Genomic DNA, 12,347 nt, shown 5'->3' with positions numbered 1-12,347 from the left:
CAGACAAGTGATGTTGTCCTTCAACCTTGAGAAGGTAGGATGGCAGGACTCACACACAGCCATCATGTTTGCAATTAACATCCCATTTACTCTCAGTCACTTGAATGGAGAGTAAAACCAGTCCAGAGTGTTATATGTAGTTAAAAAGGTAACCACCAGGAATAAAAACAGCCTAGCCAAACCAGCGTTGGAAGACTGATCAGATACCAGAGTCAGAGCAGCCACTCAATATACACTCATAGTCAATATACAATAAAACAAGCAGAGTAAAAGTAGGTGCATATAATAATAATAAAACACATTCAAATCTTGGCGCATACACATGCCAAAGCATATAAAAGCCAGAAGTTGTACTAAAGCCGAAAGAGTCAGCTCTTATTGCTATCAACAAGAACTTTCTCAGAGTAATGAGGTTGTAGAGGCAGGTGAGAAAAGTGCAAGACAGGTAAAAGGGAGAGGGGATTGTGTAATACTGCTGTGAGTTGACAAACTTAAATCTACACAACTCCAGCTGAGCATGCTAGCAATCCTAACATCATTATAGTGGGTGTCACAGGGTCCTGGGGTTATAACTTGTACTCGGTGTCAGTCCACTCCCCAAGGACAACATAACTTTTAAATTCATCAAGACAATTAAAAAAACACCATGCTTTTGCACAGCAAAATGGATAAGAGAGATGTATGTTTTGGAGAATGTAGGAATCCAAAGAGAAGAACAGCCTTGTTTCTCCAAAGCTGTATGGTGAGAGACTTAACAAGATTGCATTGATTTTAAGCCACTCTCTGCAAGGTGCAGTCACGGCAATGAGCTACGAACAAGTTACTTTTTTTCCCCCTTTTAATGGAATTTCGAAGGGTAAACAGGTAAATCAAAGGAAAAAAGGGTTGGTACGAAAAAAAGTCAGTTAAAAGGAAAAAAAACCTATCAAATAAATAAAGCTTTTGGGAAAAATAGCAAGCTTAATTGGCTGGATGATTCACTGTTGTTCTCAGTACTTTTGGAACCAGACATTTCACTTTTTGTTTCTCTCTGTTTCTGTCTGTCTTCCAAACAGCATATATATAAACAGTGCAACAGAAACATGGACAGGGAGTTACATAAGAAACTCCAGGACTCCAGACTGTAATGAGCTGTAAAGGACCTGGCTGTCCCTTCTCTGCTTCTATCTCTGCCTCTGTTTTAGCATTCCAGTCAATCAGTCGCTGTATGATTTTGCTCTCATTGCTTCACGCTAAGGGTCAGACAAAGAGGACATGACCAATTCACAATGCAGTGAATTTATTAGCTTCTGTTGCAGAAAAATGGATGGAAACTGTAGATAATTTATTGTTTAAAAACCCATGTTGTGTCTTGAGTAAGTCATTCTGATAATGCACTAGATTTTATCAGTCTGGTCAACAACAGTATTGAGGATTGACGTTGCTGATACCCAGGGGTTAAGGTGGGCTGGAACGATCTGGAACAGTGTTCCAGCACCTTCAAAGTGGGAGTGATTTTAGCTCCACCTCTGGCCCTGCTGTTAGTATGAGGAGCATAAAGTGCCCTAAAATTGGGGTGAGTATTTCCCAGTTAGAAAGTACATTATTAACGTTAATGTGTGTGTGATAACTTCACTCTCAAAGATAGAGAAAGATGGAAGAGAGAGAGGACAGATGATGAAGATGACAGATTATTTTCAAGGGTAAAAAGCTTGCATATTGTAATGTCATTCATTTTTTTAATCAGACAGTCGATATGTACATGATGTATTTTTGAAGTTATCTGGTTAATTCAAATGCAGCACAGCCCAGAGCAGCAGCACACACACAGAATTTGCCAGATGTTGGAGAGTTTCTCACTATGAATATCTCAAACAAGCATATCCATTTACTTTTGTCTTTAACAAGAAGTTAGGATAATCTGTATGCAAAAGTGCTACATCACTTTGTGTTTATAGAAAAGGATCACAAAGGCACCCTTTTTCTAGCAAATGGCAAAACTGCAGAATTTCTCCTTACAGTAAAACAAAAGCCAAACAAATAACATCACTGCAAAAAAAATAAATGAACACAAGTCTTCAGAGTCACAAATAGGCAGTTGCAATATTTGAAATGAGATCAGAAAAAGAGTTATCTTCAAGTTTACTTAAGGCACAAGAGGAGTTAACCTCCTCAACAAAATCTGTATTCAGAGCAGCTTATTATATTGCAAAATAGGCCCTTCATAGACCATCAAGAACTTCTTGACTTGCAGAAGTCAAATGGTCTCAATGTTGGCAGAGTACTGCACTCAAATGTCACATGTGCAGATATCATTTATTGAAAAAAAAAATGAGAGATGCATTAATGGCAAGCATAAAGTCTACAAGGTCAAAACTCACCATTCTCATTGATGAGAGCACTGCTTTGAGCAAGAAATCTTGCTTGGTTGTGTACCTGAGGTGCTCATTTAATAATTCTGAGCCAACTACTTTTTTTAAGACTTGGTGGAATTTGGATCTACTAATGCAGTAGGCATTACTGAGGTTCCTTTGAACTGTTTATTAAGTGATGATGATGCCTTTTTAAATGAGTGTTTGGTTTAGTTTTGCTCTGATGTAGCTTTCTCTAGGAGAAAGGTTGGAGTCTTTCAAGTTTTAAGGACAAATTATATTGTCTGTACCACCAGTCCCCCAAAAATGTGAGAGAACTGAGCTCTGCAGAGATGGGTGGCCTCATCATGTAGAGCAGTGAACACTATTTGGACATTAATGGTGCTCTTTATTCTCATTTGTGCAAGGCAAATGAAGATACTGAAAGCAATTCAAATGACAGATGCATGTTTGAGGGAGTTGCTACAAAGCTGTCTTCAGGTGACTTCATAAAGAACACGAGTCTTTTGCTTAATGCTCTGGAGAAGCTTAAAGATTTGTCTGAAAGTTGGCAAGGGACATAACATTATCTGATGTTGTAAACATGATTAAGAGGCAAATCGATGTTTTTTCTGGCCAGACAACACAATCCTGGCCCACACTACAGACAGACTGCTGCAGCTGCTGAACATGGAAGCTTCCATGGGGTAACAGTGCAAAATGACCCAAGGCAGAAATCAATCAACCCCCAGAAATTGTATGAAGCACTCACTGAAAGCATGCACAACAAACAAATGGTGACTGAGAATGAAACATCACTTTTTGACCAAATCAATGTTCTTATGCCAAAAGCATGGCCATGACCTTTACCGATGTTTTATGGGGAGGAGGACATAAGACAGCTCTGTGACTTTTTGACATCAGCTTTTCTGTTGTCAGAGATACAAAGATTTCAAAAAGCATCCAGAAATTCCTATGACTGATGGGCTGCTGAAACTGCAACAAACAGTAAAATCACTTGCTGTTAGCAGTGCTGACTGTGAAAGAGGATTCTCTGAAATGAACTATATAATAACACCACTACAGACACATACTTCTGAAACAGTAATTAGACATTATGAGACACTAAAATACAGCATATGGGTGTGTTTATGTGGATATCTGTAATATGATGGTTGAAAGTGAAGTTGTAGTGAGGCACTAAAGTTCTTCAAAGCCTTAGTTTGTTCCTGTGCCTTTCCTCTGATGTTGACTGGGCAGTGTGCTCTATAGGTGCACTAATGATGAGGTTTTGAGGTCAAGTTTGGATTGCACCAACATATGAAGTGGGTAATGGTGGAGCTCTTGCTGGAATGGCAGTTATTAGTATAGAGAATAAAAAAAGAGGTGTTTATTTTTTCATATTTTGCTATCTGCAAGGTGTCATATACAATATGCAATTCTGTCATTGTAGAGGACTCTGTGTTTGTTGCTCAGTGAGAATGTTTAGTTTGGGTATGTCTTGCATATGGACTGTTTTCCAGAGCACCTGCTGTAAACGCCAAAATCTTTCCAAACCCTTTATAGACTACAAGGTGAGAATAAACACATGGCCTCATACATTTTGCAGGCTTGACCCCCTATAATCACCAACAAACTGCTGATGCATGAGATCCCAACAAATGATTATCAGACTTGTTTGGTTTTGGGGCCGCATTTGTCAAAATGTCAATACATTACAAACATCTAGTCCCTTTTGTCACAGACACACTTGTATTGTACTTGTATTTATTTGAGGTGTATCTTCTAACTGAACTATCAGTATAAATAGAACAGTGTTACTGTATTGCTCTAATGTCTAACTTGTAATTAATTTGCTTCTGACTGAGCAACAGTACCTGTACTAGTAAAACAGTGTCTCATGCTACTGCATATAAAGATTACTGTCAAAAACATTCACCTCAATGAAACACAAGAAACTGAGCTATTTTTGTATAATTTATTTGACAAGAAAAGTGAGGCATCACAGACACTTCAGCTTAAAGGGCCACCTTGCCGATTTTCAAACTTATCTCTACCTATCCGAATTAGACATATGGTATGAAAAACAACAGTTGTTTTCAGTGTTCTCTGTGTCTCTGGGATGAAGCTGCAAAATGGGCTGTTCTTCTGGCTTCTTCTCACTGTCATTTGACATGTACAGTGACGTAGCTGGGGGTAAGGAAGAACTACTGGTGATATCTGTAGTGGCGCCTTCAAAGATGTTAAAATGTGGGTCTCCAGTCTATGTTACGCTAGCGATAGGGAAAAGCAGACACTAAAATGTCATACTACTAAATACTTTAAAAGATCAGTACATTTAGAGGAAAACTAGTTACATGATACAGAATATTGCACTGTTGAATCAGACACAACAGACTGGAGGAGAAACCGACCCCCGCAGTGACGTTACAGCCACAGCCTGACACACAAACTTCAGCTACTGTGTTTCTCCATGATTCCTAACACAAACACAAATAACTAGCTTTACAATATAATGTCGGAGCAGACATGCAGCGCTATTGTTACAACTTATGAGGCTGAATATAGTGCTGTGAAATCAGACAAGAGAGAGTATGGAGGAGGAAGAGGCCACCACGGGAGCTACGTTACAGCTGCAGCCTAAAAGAGAGGTGCTGCAGCCAGACAGATGGCTGCACCTTCGACGGGTGACAGGTGACTGGTGAGAATGGTCAGAGAGAACGGAGACAGACTGAAAACTCCACACTTCAACAAACTTTGCAGTGCTTTGGTAAACTTGATTTTATTTTCTGACAGAATATTATATTGGACCTTAACTCTAAAAACAGAACGGCAAACAAGGACTGTGTTAAGTTACCTGTAACTTTTGCGACTGCATCCAGCTTGAGTGGGAGTTAAAGTGGGATTTGGCAGGTGGGGGAACCCTAAGATCCAGTGTTGCAGTGCAGCAGGGAAAAATGAACAATATTTGCATATTCATAAATTTTGGATTTTTCAATGAGGGAGAAGAATGAGATGTAATTTTAAGGATTTTAACAAGGTAATTGGACTTTTTTGCAGGAAAAACCATATCAGTCAATCAATGAATGACAATATAGTAAAACACAATTGTAATAATTTAAAATGTTTTCATAGGAGTTGTTGACAAACACTGTCACACACTTAAAATGTCCTTATATCAGCCCACAATAGTGTGTTAGGAACCATTTATTAAAATTTACACTGCTTATTAAATACTAAATTGGGGGATTTAGAGTAAAGTGTCTCTGAGAAGTGCAGTCCATTTACCATTTATTTTGTTGTGATGATGGTCCCAACTAGAAATTTGCTCAGAGTACAAAATGTTCCACGACATAGTAACACGGAACTGCATTATACTCTGCTGCTCATGCACAAAATGACTCACTCACCTCAAAATAACTCCCAATTTGATTTGTACTGTGTGTCCTGGGCAACTTGTTTTCATTGTGGACAGGCTATATGATCAGCTGACCTTCTTTTAAAAACCCATTTCCTTACATATTTTTCTGGATCCCACTGGTCCAAAGGAGGCCCAACCAAAGCAATGAACATATGTCCTGAAACCTTGTTGATATGTTGTGTCAGTAGTGGCGTTATTATACAGTTAATTTCAGAAAATCCTCTTTCACAGTCAGCACTACTAACAGCAAGTGATTTTACTGCTTGTTGCGGTTTCAGCAGCCCATCAGTCACAGGAATTTCTGGATGCTTTTTGAAATGTCTGTATGGTCAGAGAGCTGTCTTATGTCCTCCTCCCCATTAAACATTGATAAAGGTGATGGCCATGCTTTTGGCATAAGAACATTGAACAATCGCATCATCACACAAGCTGTGTGTGTACTTCAGCAGAATATGACAAAGGGCCGGGGTGCAAAACACGTGACAGCAGACAGCCACCCTCTCCTACCACACAAAACCAACAAAATTTCATATGAGCTAAGCCTACAGGACAAGACCTACCAACAGACACTTCAGAACCAACGACAGTGAGCAGCCGCAGCTACACAATTGTCCGGACACAATGTGTGGCTGTGGCTTCTCACTGTCCGTGCTGTATCATGACAGTGCTGTCCATGGTTCTGAAGTGTTTGGTATGCGTGCTGTCATGATACAGCATGCACACAGGATTACATGAAATTTTAATGACCACTGAGTTTATGAATTTACAGATTGACTGGTAATTCTGCACAATGACCATTTTTCCAAATAAACCACAACATACACAAAACAGTGGCAGTGGCAGCCAGAATACAATCAGTTGGCATGGCAGCCTATTATATTTTAAATAACTTACCCTTTGATGATTATTTGAAAATGAAATCCATCCTACTGTCCTTCTGGATGAAGTAGTTGATGGTGGGGTCATGCATCTGATCCTTTGCTTTTAATTTCATCAGCAGTTCATTCTCGGTGGATATTAAGGCCAAGTCTGACATTCACACCTGCCCAGTCATGTTCCTCGAGTAGGTTTTTCAGTGCAGAGAATGACCTCTCCCCAGAGGCAGTGGACACAGGGATTGTCAGTGTGAGGCATGTGACGGTGTACACTTGTGCTTTCTTTCAGTTCTTTTTTGAGGAGAAACTGATGGATGTCGGCTGGCCTCTTACCCGCAAAGTCATACATGTTTTACATGACAGTGAGTTCAGTGTAGAGACAGGGCTGGTCGAAATATGCACCATAGCTGTCCATCAAACTTGAAAAGACAGCATTGATAAAATGGTCACTGTAACACCCAAACTGCTGTGGGTCAAGAGGGGCCAGGAATGCCAGCTTTTTGTGGTTACTAAAGCAATCTGGTATAGGGGGCTATCAATGTCTCCTTGAGCCCATGGACACGCAAAGCGCCAACCAAAGCCTGGGTTTCTTTGTAGACCCTGTCAAACTTCTCTTTCTCCTTTTCAATTGTTCTGTGAAGCTCATCCACTCTGGCCAGGCAGAACTGGATATCGAAACCTTTGTTTTCGAAACTTCCATAGACAACATCTGAGTATGAAAAGATGACATGGGAGGTTTTCACCCAAAAACAGAAACCGAAGCTGGCAAGGAGGGTGATGTATCCATCAGCGCAGTGGACAGTGTCATCATCAAACTCTGTGTGGTGGTCTACGATGTGCTCGAACACTAGGAGTGTTACATGGCTTTTATCTTATGGAAACAATTATAGACCTCCAATAAACACTGAGATTATTTACCTTTTTATTTTTTATCATTAGTTCTTAACATGGTTTGTGTGTTGGTATTCCCCCACAATATCCAATTTCTTAATCATTATTATTATTATTTTTATCATCCTACCTCTCTCAATTCCCTGGTCTCCGTTGCCACTGTGCACACCAAATGAGAATTTAAGCACCAGTGGGTAGGAGCTACTTGTGGAAGCCTACACTGCCAAATATCATCCAGCAGCTTGGTGTACTTTGCTGAGTGGATGAAAAAGGCAGCCAAGTCGGAGAGGTGTGAAAAGAAGACCTTGCACTCTCTTATCTTGGAGGCTTCCTGTTCCGTGCCATGACAAGATTTAGAGTGTGGGCATAGCAGTGAACGAAGAGGGCCTGTGGAATGGTTTCCTTCACTTTCGCTTGCACCCCGTTCAAACCATCATAGCACTGAGCAATCATTTTGTCAACACAGCCACAACCCCTCAAGAACTCCAGCAACTATGGCTTCTGCTCGTCTGTCCTCTGTCACATCTTCATACTTGAAAAAAATGCTCTTTCACCCCATCTTCAGTGACATAGCGAAGCACATATGACATCTGGGCCATGTTGCTAATGTCTGTTGTTTCATCCAACATAACAGCCACAAAAGGTGCATTCCTCACCTCCTCCTTCATGCTATCTGTTATGATGCTAGCAATAACGCCCCCAAATAAGAATAGTAGCTTTCGGATGACTTGAAGTGTTTTGATGGCGATGGGCTGACTTGGATAAACTTCCTAAATCAGAAAATCCATCTTTGGCCCAGGATCCAGTCTCCACATCAAAAAGCAAACAATCCCAGCAGTAAAGCTTCTGCTCCTTGGTTGATCCTGTCATTCATGGGTATTGCGTATAATTGCTGGAGTTGAAATGCCTTTCAAAAGCTTTGGTTTTCTGCACCAAATTAAGCTCTGTTGTGGGTCTTCCTCTTCCGATTAACACCAACTTTTTGTCAAAAGTGAACCTTGAAAACGGTGTCAATAATAAATCCGAAACGTTGTCATCCTCAGTGGTGGTAACATTACTCGTGGCTGCAAATAAACCAACAAGCTAGCTAGCTAGCTAGTTTATTAGCTTGTGTTTCGTGTCCGTCACAGCGGGCGGAATTTGTCATAAACTTAGCAATAACAAAGCCCACCCATTTAGAGGGAAAAAGTGATCAATTTTACTGTCATTTGAAATTAGTCTCTCAATGAATTACAATTACTCGGGCTTCTGTGAAATTTTAGCGGGACCACCAATCACAGACCTGCATAGCATTTTCTCCCAACAACTGTTGAGTCAGCAAAAATTCTGATAGGGTGACAAAGGTGCTTCTTTCATTTAATCCTTCAAAATTTGCTTGAGTTACTGTTTCCTCTTTGTCTGCAAAACAGGCATGAACAACTACAATGATGAAATTGAACCCACCGACAGTGGCATACTGAAAAACAACAACAACAAATGCTCCGAAGATTTTTTTCTGCTACTGTTTGTTTTGACCAACTTACATTTACATACTCTTGTTTCTTGTTGTAACACACGTTCTTTTGCCTTCAACATGAACACTGTGACAAAATGTGGCTTTAATTATGTTGCAGTCTTGTTTGCAATTATATTGCTCTCATTTCTATGAGTGAAAACTTGCAAAGATGCAATGTATGCTTGCTCTCCCTGTTATTACTGGTTTTATGGTGCCTTCCAGTATTGAATTCTTTGGAAACAGCTACTTTCTGGGAGCAATTTAAGTGAAATCAAGATTTTTTTCATCAATTGCAATCAAGGCTGACTTTACTTCCACTTCTTCTTTGCAGGGTTTTGTTTTGATTGTCATTTGTCTTTCTGTGCTTGTAAATCTTACAGTGCACATACTACTAACTGTGGCAAAGTTGAAATAAAATCGATATATATGTTTATGAAATAAGGTTGACACTCATCACCAATAAAGCCAGGATGAACATCTAGTGGAAAGGATGTGTAACTGCACCACTTTTCACTCATCAGTGAAAAATTCATCAGCATGAAGGTTTGAACAAATCAGCTGAGCCACATACAGTATGTAGTGCACTTCTGTGAAATCAAGATAAATCCATTAAAAGCACAAATATGCAACCATATCTAGCTCTCCCCCATTTCAATTTTCATTTCCCTTTTGAATTTATACATGATAAAAAAAATGTTGGGTAGACATGCATCAAGGATGCCCCTACTGTCCTGTGTGACTGAGTGTAGGTCTTTAAATAACACAGTTGTTAATGTGATAAGTGCTAATGACCACAGGAAACAGCATGGCCCAAGGCAGAGAGTTTGTCACCCTGAGAGAACAGAGGACACCATCTTATCCCTAACTGTAAACCTAAGGGGGAGAGTGGGCTGAATGTGAGAAAGGAAGGGCAAGGCTGATGAAAACACAAATAAAATATTTTTTGTTCAACCTGGATGGCCTCTTTTTCTCGCACACTCTGATTTTCTGCCCCTCTTTCATCCAGCCCTGAAAAAAAAACTATTAAATCATAACCTATAACATTCTAGTACTCAGGATAATGCTGCAAAAATGATCTACATGGCTTACCATCACCCCAGCTATCAGCCTCAGACCAGCTCTGAACTATCCATTGACAGCATGGGGTTTGAGGCAGTCAGTTAGCAGAATTGTCATTCTTCTAGAGGGATTTGTCATCATTTAGCTGTCTAACAGCCTAGAATCCCATCACTGTAATAGCAATGTGTGTGAGTGTGTTAGTATGCGAAATGTTATCACACCTGGATGCGGAGCATTTCTATGCAAACACATGCATTCATGTGTGAAACGGCCACCTAATTATGTCAAATGTTTTTTTAGGCTTGAAGCGAAACAATGCAACTTTTAAATATACAAAAAAGTTCCATTTATAAGCTATAAAGTACCACACCCACCATGTTCCCAAGCAACAAGTTGTAAACAAAGGAGGGAAAAACAAAGACATTTCCTCTGCTGCTCAGAAAAAGTTTCATAGTCTTGCTTTAGCACAAGATAGTATTGGGGCTAAAAATTCTATGTTATGGTTCACTATGATGGATTTGCCTGCATGTCTAGACGCTCAGACAGACACCCTGGCTCATAAGTTGTCCACATACATACACACACACACACACACAACATTCACATCATCACGCAAGCTGTAAGACTGGAAAGCAAACAGTATGATGCAACATGCACTCAAGGCACTGGGGCTAGTGGACGTGTTTCCAAGTTCAAAGTTCGAGTCAATGTTGAAGTCCCTCAGCAGGTTGAAATGAGATTGAGCCTCTAAAGCACAGTGCTCACCAGACAAGTTCAGATGTCAGACACTGTCTGACACTATCTGCTGTCTTTCTGTTTTGTTATGCAGTAGCTGTGAATATTATTTATGTTCTGTATGCAGTCTCTCCAGATTTAATTTTCATATGTAATGTTAAAGCAGCGCACTGCTGGATGTGTTAATGGCCAGCTAATTGCTTCATAGTTCACCTCAGCTTTGGTGGTAATATGTCAATGTTATGTTACAGCTTGTTCCGCTGCCCCCAGTGACCAAATAATCTTTTATTACTGCTTTGTCTCCTTTTTGTCTGAGTTCTAAGGCCTGATCAGATTTATGTTACCTTTTTTCCGGTTAATATGATATGACCTGCTTTAGTTGAGATTTTTCCACATTAATACTGGAATGTGTGTGATGAGAATGCATACTGGAGATTTTGTTACACAGACATTTGAACATTTATTAGAGGAAGAGCTGCACTGGAAGCTGAAATTATGTCAGGTGAATTAAACCGCATTGGTTGAAATCAAAAAAGCTGGCTGACCATAGAAGTTCACATCAGTTATACTGCAGTATAGATGAGTAACTTGCAGACTCTTCCAAGATCATGAATTCCTTGATCTTCAGCGAATGAAAAATAGATGTCACTGGTATTTGACACCTTAGACTAATAAAATTCTGTATGTAGGTTAATAATAGTTTACCATCTACAACATGTCAGTGGTGTGAAAAATTCTGTCTTTTTCTCCACACATTGAGGCTAAATCCAATGAGTGGAATTCATTTTGTCTCCGGAGCCACTCTGCCTCCAAAAGTGAAAGGAGAATATGAGGTACAGTACAGAAAAAGGGAACACTTACACATCTTTTGCCTTAGTGTGGCAGACTAGAGTCAGCAGAAAATCTCGAATCAAAGTTGCTCTGAAACACCCCAAGCAGAGTGTGTTTGCCATAACCACGAAGAAAAATAGGGATGTGATATTGTTGTCACTGGGGATGTAAATGAGAGTTTGATGTGAAAGTAACCCTAAAGGAGAATGGACATGTGGTGGAATGCAGCAGGCATGCAAATTGAGGTAAAGAGGTGTCTGGTTGGTGATGAAGAGAATAGAAATGATTAGATGTGTGGATGTTACCCGCCTGGGGAGAGAAAAGGTTAGAAGAGCTGTACGTTAAAGTGCGCACCACTGTGGGGTGAGTAGATAGCAGGATATCAGAATGTTTCATGCAGCACTTTTGTCATGAACTCCAAGTGCCCTAAGTATACACTGTCTCTCTCTCTCTCACACACACACACACACATACACGTACACTCAGAGTCCCTAAAGTTTGGCTGTTCAGATCATAGTATAGTAGCTTAGTAAGGGAACAAACTGCATACAAACACACTTGCACACCAACTCTATTGCCAGACAAGAACAAAACACATCAATGTTTTTTTTACACCCAACTCCAAAATTCTCTCTCTCCGCAGTATCTGCATATTGCACCTCCAGTATGTTTAAGGTTAAGGAAAGATTGTGGTCACAGTTAAGAAAAAC

At 40.0% G+C, this 12,347-nt stretch overlaps 1 long non-coding RNA gene across 1 annotated transcript in view; it reads right to left on the bottom strand.

Annotated features, from left to right (window-relative positions):
- LOC121882620 overlaps positions 1-8,571 on the bottom strand; it is a 28,901-nt gene extending 20,330 nt beyond the window's left edge. The window contains exon 1 of the long non-coding RNA XR_006092130.1: positions 6,646-8,571. This is a non-coding gene — a long non-coding RNA (uncharacterized LOC121882620). The remainder of the gene's footprint in view (positions 1-6,645) is intronic.
- Between the last annotated feature and the right edge of the window lie 3,776 nt (positions 8,572-12,347).

This window comes from Thunnus maccoyii, chromosome 2, assembly GCF_910596095.1.
Source record: "Thunnus maccoyii chromosome 2, fThuMac1.1, whole genome shotgun sequence".
NCBI classification, from domain to species: Eukaryota; Metazoa; Chordata; class Actinopteri; order Scombriformes; family Scombridae; genus Thunnus; species Thunnus maccoyii.
This window is presented reverse-complemented; position numbering and strand designations above follow the sequence as displayed.